We start from the raw sequence: 8,521 nt of genomic DNA, 5'->3' as shown, positions 1-8,521 counted from the left end.
CGTCCCAGCTTATCTTTGCCCCTCCCCGTGTCCTCAAGTCCATTCTCTACATCTGTGTCTTTATCCCTGTCCTGCCCCTAGGTTCTTCAGAACCATTTTTTTTTTTTTTTAGATTCCATATATATGTGTTAGCATATGGTATCTGTTTTTCTCTTTCTGACTTACTTCACTCTATGACAGACTCTAGGTCCAACTACCTCCCTACAAATAACTCAATTTCATTTCTTTTTATGGCTGAGTAATATTCCATTGTATACATGTGCCACATCTTCTTTATCCATTCATCTGTCAATACAGTGACTGTTTTTAGTTACACACTGCGATAGAATGACATCACATCATTGTGCGATCCACTGAAGCTCAGAACAGAGAGCTTAGCCAATAAAATGTTCCTATCCACAGAATAAAACACAAAGAAAATATAAATTAAAAAATATACATATATACACTACCAAACGTAAGGTAGATAGCTAGTGGGAAGCAGCCGCATAGCACAGGGAGATCAGCTTGGTGCTTTGTGACCACCTAGAGGGGTGGGATAGGGAGAGTGGGAGGGAGGGAGATGCAAATGGGAAGAGATATGGGGATATATGGATATGTATAGCTGATTCACTTTGTTATAAAGCAGAAACTAACACACCATTATAAAGCAATTATACTCCAATAAAGATGTTAAAATAAATAAATAAATAAACATTTTGGGTTGCTCTTAACAAAGTTTACAGTAGCAAGCTGGCATAACCAATACCAATTCCTCATGAAGAATATTGCCTGAGAAACAGACTTGACTTGTCCAGGATGGTGCTGACTTAGTGACTAGAAGAAATGCTCAAATCAACTAGAAGTTTACATTTTGAGAGACTAAAGAAATGTATTTTAGATAAAAATAGTCTACACCTTTTTGAAGTAGATGATTAAGGACAGAGGACTTGTCCTCTTGTAAGGCTCTATTAAAGTAAAATTTGGTGTTGGCACAAAGGAAGAGAAATAGGCCATTGAAACTGAATGGAGAAATTATAATCAGACATATATATTTGGAAACTGTGTGTGTACAGCATTTACTATACTACTGAGGTTAGATAGCGATACAGATGCCAAAACTAGAAACCTGAAACTCCATCAACACGGGAAAAGAAGCCAGGAAATAGCTATACAATGGCATAATATTCAGCCATAAAAAATTATGAATAACTGATATTTGCAACAACAGAAATGAATCTCAAAAATCACTGTGCTAAACAAAAAGAAACAGGAGAAAGAGTACTTAAATACATGTATTCATTTGTACCAATTCCATTTATATAAAATTCTGTAACATGCCAACTAATCCAGTGATATAAGGAAGGTCACTGGTTGCTTGGGAATTGGGGTGGAGCATGGATGGACTGCAATGAGCATGAGGAAATGTTTGGGGTTAAATGTCCATTGTCTTGCTTGTGGTGGTGGTTTCTCGGGTAAACACGTAAGTTAAAACTAGTCAACTTGTACAGTTTCAGTATGTGAAGTTTATCACACTCCAATTATACCTCAATATATTTTTAAAAAATGAGTTGGGTCCAGTTCAAAGACAAGGGATTCAAAATGTAACAGAAGAGGAGGAGCTTCAAGATGGCTGAAGAGTAAGATGCAGAGATCACCTTCCTCCCCACAAATACATTAGAAATATGTCTACATGTGGAACAACTCCTACAGAACACCTACTGAACGCTGGCAGAAGACCTCAGACCTTCCAAAAGGCAAGAAACTCCCCACGTACCTAGGTAGGGCAAAAGAAAAAAGAATAAACAGAGACAAAAGGATAGGGACGGGACCTGCACCAGTGGGAGGGAGCTGTGAAGGAGGAAAGGTTTCCACACACTAGGAAGCCCCTTTGCGGACGGAGACTGCGGGTGGCGGAGGGAGAAAGCTTTGGAGCCGCGGAGGAGAGCACAGCAACAGGGGTGCGGGGGGCAAAGCGGAGAGATTCCCGCGCAGAGGATCAGTGCTGACCAGCACTCACCAGCCCAAGAGGCTTGTCTGCTCACCCGCCAGGGCAGGCGGGGCTGGGAGCTGAGGCTCGGGCTTCGGTCAGAGCGCAGGGAGAGGACTGGGGTTGGCTGCGTGAACACAGCCTGAAGGGGGCTAGTGCACCACAGCTAGCGAGGAGGGAGTCCGGGAAAATGTCTGGATGTGCCGAAGAGGCAAAAGACATTTCCTTGGCTCTTTCCTGGTGCGCGAGGAGAGGGGATTCAGAGTACCGCTTAAAGGAGCTCCACTGATAGGCGTGAGCGGCGGCTATCAGCGCGGACCACAGAGACGGGCATGAGACGCTAAGGCTGCTTCTGCCGCCACCAAGAAGCCTGTGTGCAAGCACAGGTCAATATCCACACCTCCCCTCCCGGGAGCCTGTGCAGCCCACCACTGACAGGGTTCCACGATCAAGGGACAACTTCCCTGGGAGAAACGCATGGCGCGCCTCAGGCTGGTGCAATGTCACGCTGGCCCCTGCCACCGCAGGCTCGCCCCGCATCCGTACCCCTCCCTCCCCCCGGGCCTGAGTGAGCCAGAGCCCCCAATCAGCTGCTCCTTTAACCCCGTCCTGTCTGAGAAAAGAACAGATGCCCTCAGGCGACCTACTCGCAGAGGCAGGGCCAAATCCAAAGCTGAACCCCAGGAGCTGTGCGAACAAAGAAGATAAAGGGAAATCTCTCCCAGCAGCCTCAGGAGCAGCAGATTAAATCTCCACAGTCAACTTCATGTACCCTGCATCTGTGGAATACCTGAAAAGACAACGAATCATCCCAAATTGAGGAGGTGGACTTTGGCAGCAATGATATAAATATATTTTCCCTCCCTTTTTCTCCTTTTGTGAGTGTGTATGTGTATGCTTCTGTGTGTGATTTTGTCTGTATAGCTTTGCTTTTACCATTTGTCCTAGGGGTCTGTCCGATTTTTTTTCTTTTTTTCTTTTTTAGTATACTTTTTAGCATTTGTTATCATTGGTGGATTTGTTTTTTGGTTTGGATGCTCTCTTCTTTCTTTCTTTTTTTTATTACTTAAAATTTTTTTTTAATAATTATTTTTTATCTTAATAACTTTATTTTATTTTACTTTATTTTATTTTATCTTCTTCTTTCTTTCTTTTTCTTCTCCCTTATATTCTGAGCCGTGTGGATGACAGGCTCTTGGTGCTCCAGCCAGGTGTCAGGGCTGTGCCTCTGAGGTGGGAGAGCCAAGTTCAGGACACTGGTCCACAAGAGACCTCCCAGCTCCAAGTAATATCAAATGGCGAAATATGCCAGAGATCTCCATCTCAATACCAAGACCCAGCTCCACTCAATGACCAGCAATCTCCAGTGCTGGACACCCTATGCCAAAAAACCAGCAAGACAGGAACACAACCACATCCATTAGCACAGAGGCTGCCTAAAATCATAATAAGTTCACAGATACCCCAAAACACACCACCAGATGCAGTCCTGCCCACCAGAAAGACAAGATCCAGCCTCATCCAACAGAATACAGTCACTAGTCCCCTCCACCAGGAAGTCTACACAACCCACTGAACCAACCTTTGCCACTGGACCAAGTACCAAAAATAACAGAACTGCGCACCTGCAGCCTGTGAAAAGTAGACCCCAAAACCGGTAAGTTAAGCGAAATGAAAAGACAGAGAAATATGCAGCAGATGAAGTAGCAAGGCAAAAACCCACCATACCAAACTAATGAAGAGGAAAAAGGCAGTCTACCTGAAAAAGAATTCAGATAATGATGGTAAAGATGATCCAAAATCTTGGAAGTAGAATGGAGAAAATACAAGAAAAGTTTAACACGGACCACACAGAACTAAAGAGCAAACAAACAGTGATGAACAACACAATAAATGAAATTAAAAATTCTCTAGAAGGGATCAATAGCAGAATAACAGAGGCAGAAGACCAGAGAAGTGACCTGGAAGATAAAATAGTGGAAATAACTACTGCAGAGCAGAATAAAGAAAAAAGAATAAAAAGAATTGAGGACAGTCTCAGAGACCTCTGGGACAACATTAAACACACCAACATTCAAATTTTAGGGGTCCCAGAAGAAGAAGAGAAAAAGAAAGGGACTGAGAAAATATTTGAAGAGATTATAGTGGAAAACTTCCATAATATGGGAAAGGAAAGAGTTAATTGAGTCCAGGAAGCACAGAGAGTCCCATACAGGATAAATCTAAGGAGAAACATGCCAAGATACATATGAATCAAACTATCTAAAATTAAATACAAGGAAAAAATATTAAAAGCAGCAAGGGAAAAACAACAAATAACACACAAGGGAATCCCCATAAGGTTAACAGCTGATCTTTCAGCAGAAACTCTGCAAGCCAGAAGGGAGTGGCAGGACATATTTAAAGTGATGAAGAAGAAAAAGCTACAACCAAGACTACTCTACCCAGCAAGGATATCATTCAGATTTCACAGAGAAATAAAAACCTTTACAGACAAGCAAAAGCTAAGAGAATTCAGCACCACAAATCCAGCTTTACAACAAATGGTAAAGGAACTTCTCTAGGAAGGAAACCCAAGAGAAGGAAAAGACCTACAATAAAAAACCCAAAACAATTAAGAAAATGATAATAGAAACATACATATCGATAATTACCTTAAATGTAAATGGATTAAATGCTCCAACCAAAAGACATACACTGGCTGAATGGATACAAAAACAAGACCTGTGTATATGTTGCCTACAAGAGACCACTTCTGACCTAGGGAAACATACAGACTGAAAGTGAGGTGATGGAAAAAGATATTCCATGCAAATGGAAATCAAAAGAAAGCTGGAGCAGCAATTCTCATATCAGACAAAAGAGACTTTAAAACAAAGACTATTACAAGAGACAACGAAGGACATTACATAATGACCAAGGGATCAATCCACAAAGAAGATACAACAATTGAAAATATTTATGCACCCAACATAGGAGCACCTTAATACATAAGGCAAATACTAACAGCCATAAAAAGGGAAATTGACAGTACCACAATCATAGTAGGGGACATTAACACCCCACTTTCACCAATGGACAGATCATCCAAAATGAAAATAAATAAGGACACACAAGCTTTAAATGTTACATTAAACAAGATGGACTTCATTGATATTTATAGGACATTCCATCCAAAAATAACAGAATACACATTCTTCTCAAGTGCTCATGGAACATTCTCCAGGATACATCATATCTTGGGTCACTAATCAAGTCTTGGTAAATTTAAGAACATGAAATCGTATCAAGTATCTTTTCCGACCACAAGGCTATGAGACTAGATATCAATTGCAGAAAAAAACCTGTAAAAAAATACAAACACATGGAGGCTGAGCTATACACTACTTAATAACCAAGAGAACACTGAATAAATCAAAGAGGAAATCAAAAAATACCTAGAAACAAATGACAATGAAGACACGGTGACCCAAACCTATGGGATGCATCAGAAGCATTTCTAAGAGGGAAGTTTATAGCAATACAATCCTACCTTAAGAAACAAGAAACATCTCAAATAAACAACATAACCCTACAACTAAAGCAATTACAGAAAGAACAAAAAAAAAAAAACCCAGTTAGCAGAAGGAAAGAAATCATAAAGATCATACCAGAAATAAAGGAAAATGAAATGAAGAAAATGACAGCAAAGATCAATAAAACTAAAAGCTGGTTCTTTGAGAAGATAAACAAAATTGATAAAACATTAGCCAGACTCATCAAGAAAATAAGGGAGAAGACTCAAATCAACAGAATTAGAAATGAAAAAGGAGAAGTAACAACTGACACTGCAGAAATACAAAGGATCATGAGAGATTACTGCAAGCAACTATATGCCAATAAAATGGACAACCTGGGAGAAATGGACAAATTCTTAGAAATGCACAATCTTCCGAGACTGAACCAGGAAGAAGTAGAAAATATGAACAAACTAATCACAAGCACTGAAATTGAAACTGTGATTAAAAATCTTCTAACAAACAAAAACCCAGGACCAGATGGCTTCACAGGCGAATTCTATCAAATATTTAGAGAAGAGCTAACACCTATCCTTCTCAAACTCTTCCAAAATATAGCAGAGGGAGGAACACTCCCAAACTCATTCTATGAGGTCACCATCACCCTGATACCAAAACCAGACAAAGATGTCACAAAGAAAGGAAACTACAGGCCAATATCACTGATGAACATAGATGCAAAAATCCTCCACAAAATACTAGCAAACAGAATCCAACAGCACATTAAAAGGATCATACACCATTATTAAGTGGGGTTTATCCCAGGAATGCAAGTATTCTTCAATATATGCAAGTAAATCAATGTGATACACCATATTAACAAATTGAAGGAGAAAAATCATATAATCATCTCAATAGATGTAGAGAAAGCTTTCGACAAAATTCAACACCCATTTATGATGAAACCCTCCAGAAAGTAGTCATAAATGGATTTTCCTCAACATAATAAAGGCCACATATGACAAGCCCACAGCCAACATTGTCTTCAATGGTGAAAAACTGAAACCATTTCCACTAAGATCAGGAACAAGATAAGGTTGCCCACTCTCACCACTCTTATTCAACATAGTTTTGCAAGTTTTAGCCACAGCAATCAGAGAAGAAAAAGAAATAAAAGGAATCCAAATAGGAAAAGAAGAAGTAAAGCTGTCACTGTTTGCAGATGCCATAATACTATACATAGAGAATCCTAAAGATGCTACCAGAAAACTACTAGAGTTAATCAATGAATTTGGCAAACTAGCAGGATACAAAATTAATGCACAGAAATCTCTTGCATTCCTATACACTAATGATGAAATATCTGAACGTGAAATTAACAGTGTCATTTACCATTGCAACAAAAAGAATAAAGTATCTAGGAATAAACCTACCTAAGGAGACAAAAGACCTATATGCAGAAAATTATAGGACACTGATGAAAGAACTTAAAGATGATACAAATAGATGGAGAGATACACCATCTTCTTGGATGGAAGAATCAACATTGTGAAAATGACTCTACTACCCAAAGCAATCTACAGATTCAATGCAATCCCTATCAAACTACCACTGGCATTTTTCACAGAACTAGAACAAAAAAATTCACAATTTGTATGGAAACACAAAAAACGCCAAATAACCAAAGCAATCTTGAGAAAAAAAAAGGAGCTAGAGGAATCAGGCTCCCTGACTTCAGACTATACTACAAAGCTATGGTAATCAAGACAGTATGGTACTGGCACAAAAACAGAAAGATAGATCAATGGAACTGGATAGAGAGCCCAGAGATAAACCCATGCACATATGGTCACCTTATCTTTGATAAAGGAGGCAAGAAGATACAGTGGAGAAAAGACAGCCTCTTCAATAAGTGGTGCTGTGAAAACTGGACAGCTACATGTAAAAGAATGAAATTAGAACACTCCCTAACACAATACACAAAAATAAACTCAAAATGGATTAAAGACCTAAATGTAAGAGCAGACACTATCAAACTCTCAGAGGAAAACATAGGCAGAACACTCTATGACATAAATCACAGCAAGCTCCTTTTGACCCACCTCCTAGAGAAATGGAAATAAAAACAAAAATAAATGGGACCTAATGAAACTTAAAATCTTTTTCACAGCAAAGGAAACCATAAACAAGATGAAAAGACAACCCTCAGAATGGGAGAAAATATTTTCAGATGAAGCAACTGACAAAGGATTAATCTCCAAATTTACAAGTAGCTCATGCACCTCCATATCAGAAAAATAAACAACCCAATCCAAAAATGGGCAGAAGACCTAAATAGACATTTCTCCAAAGAAGATATACAGATTGCCAACAAACACATGAAAGAATGGTCAACATCATTAATCATTATAGAAATGCATATCAGAACTATAATGATGTATCACCTCACTCATCTCACTCATTCTCACAGAATGGCCATCATCAAAAAATCTACAAACAATAAATCCTGGAGAGGGTGTTGGCAAAAGGGAACCCTCTTGCACTGTTGGTGGGAATGTAAACTGTAAAAGCCACTTTGGAGAATAGTATGGAGGTTTCTTAAAAAACTAAAACTAGAACTACCATATGACCCAGAAAGCCCAGTACTGGGCATATACCCTGAGAAAACCATAATTCAAAAAGAGTCATGTACCAAAATGTTCATTGCAGCTCTATTTACAGTAGTCAGGACTTGGACACAAGCTATGTGTCCATCTACAGATGGATGGATAAAGAAGATGTGCCACATATATACAGTGAAATATTACTCAGCCATAAAAAGAAATGAAATTGAGTTATTTGTAGTCAGGTGGATGGACTTAGAGTCTGTCCAACAGAGTGAAGTAAGTCAGAAACAAAAACAAATACTATATGCTAACACACATATATGGAATAATAATAAAAAAAAGTTCTGAGGAACCTAGGGGCAAGATTGGAATAAAGAAACAGACCTACTAGAGAATGGACTTCAGGATACGGGGAGGGGGAAGGGTAAGCTGTGACAAAGTGAGAGAGT

Source organism: Grampus griseus, assembly GCF_964374135.1.
Source record: "Grampus griseus genome assembly, chromosome: 3".
Classification (NCBI taxonomy): Eukaryota; Metazoa; Chordata; class Mammalia; order Artiodactyla; family Delphinidae; genus Grampus; species Grampus griseus.
The sequence above is the reverse complement of the archived record's forward strand: the minus strand, read 5'-3'. Positions refer to the sequence as shown.